Source organism: Neopelma chrysocephalum, unplaced genomic scaffold (genome assembly GCF_003984885.1).
Source record: "Neopelma chrysocephalum unplaced genomic scaffold, ASM398488v2 Primary Assembly neopelma1_160350, whole genome shotgun sequence".
Taxonomy (NCBI): domain Eukaryota; kingdom Metazoa; phylum Chordata; class Aves; order Passeriformes; family Pipridae; genus Neopelma; species Neopelma chrysocephalum.
Genome location: NW_020935075.1, coordinates 311 through 2,381, shown reverse-complemented (window position 1 = coordinate 2,381; position 2,071 = coordinate 311). Strand labels below are relative to the sequence as shown.

The 2,071-nt window shown below is 40.1% G+C and overlaps 1 long non-coding RNA gene across 4 annotated transcripts; it reads left to right on the top strand.

Annotated features, from left to right (window-relative positions):
• The first annotated feature begins 386 nt into the window (after positions 1–386).
• On the top strand, positions 387–1,670 carry LOC113962409. 4 transcript variants are annotated; one of them, XR_003532546.1, is made up of 4 exons: positions 644–736; positions 828–859; positions 1,154–1,217; positions 1,612–1,670. It is a non-coding gene; the product is annotated as an uncharacterized LOC113962409 (long non-coding RNA). The 4 variants fall into 4 exon arrangements; XR_003532549.1 differs by lacking the exons at positions 644–736; positions 828–859 and adding an exon at positions 387–414; XR_003532547.1 differs by lacking the exon at positions 828–859 and having other exon boundaries at positions 707–736.
• The last annotated feature ends 401 nt before the right edge of the window (positions 1,671–2,071 follow it).

Sequence of the window (2,071 nt, the reverse complement as noted above, 5' to 3'; positions counted from 1 at the left end):
CCATGGCCAGGGAATTCCGGGATCATCCATGGCCAGGGAATTCCTGCTTCATCCATGGCCAGGGAATTCCTGCCTCATCCATGGACAGAGAATTCCAGGATCATCCATGGCCAGGGAATTCCTGCTTCATCCATGGATAGGGAATTCCTGCCTTGTCCGGCTGCTGCTTCCGGGAACCTGGAATTCTTTGGGGTTTGTGGTGCAGGGGAGCTGGAAACAGGGAAAACTGGATCTGATCCAGGGATCCAGGGGGTGAAAGGGGCTTGTTCCCAAAGCACTTGGGATTTAAAGGTGTTTGTTCCCAAATCCCCTGGGATTTTAACCAGGGTCTGAAAGGTGTTTGTTCCAAAATCATTTGGGATTTTTAATTGAGGTGTGAAAGGTGTTTGTTCCCAAAGCACTTGGGATTGGAAGGTGTTTGTTCCTAAATCAGTTGGAGTTGAAAGGAGTTTGTTCCCAAATCACCTGGGATTTTTAATCAAGGTTTAAAAGGTGTTTGTTCCTAAATCAGTTTGGGATTTTAACCAGGGTCTGAAAGGTCTTTTCCTAAATCATTTGGGTTTTTAATCAAGGTGTGAAAGGTGTTTGTTCCTAAATCATTTGGGATTGAAAGGTGTTTGTTCCCAAATCCCCTGGGATTTTTACCCAAGCTGTGAAAGGTGTTTGTTCCTAAATCATTTGGTGTTTTAACCAGGGATTGAAAAGTGTTTGTTCCCAAATCATTTGGGATTGAAAGGTGTTTGTTCCTAAATCACTTGGGGTTTTAGCCAAGGTGTGAAAGGTTTTTACTCCTAAATCACCTGGGATTTTTGACCAAGGTCTGAAAGATGTTTGTTCCTAAATCACTTGGGATTGGAAGGTTTTTGTTCCTAAATCATTTGGGATTGGAAGGTGTTTGTTTCTAAATCAGTTTGGGATTTTTACCCAAGTTATGAAAGGTGTTTGTTCCTAAATCATTTGGGATTGAAAGGTGTTTGTTCCTGAATCAGTTGGGATTTTAACCAAGGTGTGAAAGGTGTTTGTTCCCAAATCCCTTGGGATTTTTACCCAAGCTGTGAAAGGTGTTTATTCCCAAATCATGTGGTGTTTTAACCAGGGATTGAAAAGTGTTTGTTCCTAAAGCACGTTGGGATTTTTAATCAGGGTTTGAAAGGTGTTTGTTCCTAAATCATTTGGGATTGGAAGGTGTTTGTTCCCAAATCACTTGGGATTGAAAGGTGTTTGTTCCCAAATCACTGGAGGATTTTGACCAAGGTCTGAAAGGTGTTTGTTCCTAAATCAGTTTGGGATTTTTACCCAAGCTGTGAAAGGTGTTTGTTCCCAAATCACTTGGGATTTCAACCAAGGTCTGAAAAGTGTTTGTTACTAAATCAGTTTGGGATTGAAAGGTGTTTGTTCCCAAACATATGGGGTTTTTAATCAAGGTTTGAAAGGTTTTTGTTCCCAAATCCCTTGGGATTTTAATCAAGGTCTGACAGGTGTTTGTTCCCAAATCGTTTGGTGTTTTAACCAGGGATTGAAAGGTGTTTGTTCCTAAATCACTTGGGATTTTAATCAGGGTCTGAAAGGTGTTTTCCTAAATCAGTTGGAATTTTAACCGAGGTGTGAAAGGTGTTTGTTCCTAAATCACTTGGGATTGAAAGGTGTTTGTTCCCAAATCATTTGGGATTTTTAACCAAGGTCTGAAAGGTGTTTTCCTAAATCATTGGGGTTTTAAGTCAAGGTTTGAAGAGTGTTTGTTCCTAAATCATTTGGGATTTTTAACCAGGGTCTGAAAGGTTTTTGTTCCCAAATCCCTTGGGATTTTAACCAAGGTCTGACAGGTGTTTGTTCCTAAATCATTTGGTGTTTTAACCAGGGATTGAAAGATGTTTGTTCCTAAATCACTTGGGATTGAAAGGGGTTTGTTTCCAAATCAGTTGGGATTTTTAATCAAGGTTTGAAAAGTGTTTGTTCCCAAATCACTTGGGGTTTTAACCAAGGTCTGAAAGGTGTTTGTTCCTAAATTATTTGGGGTTTTAGCCAAGGTGTGAAAGGTTTTTATTCCTAAATCACCTGGGATTTTTAAGCA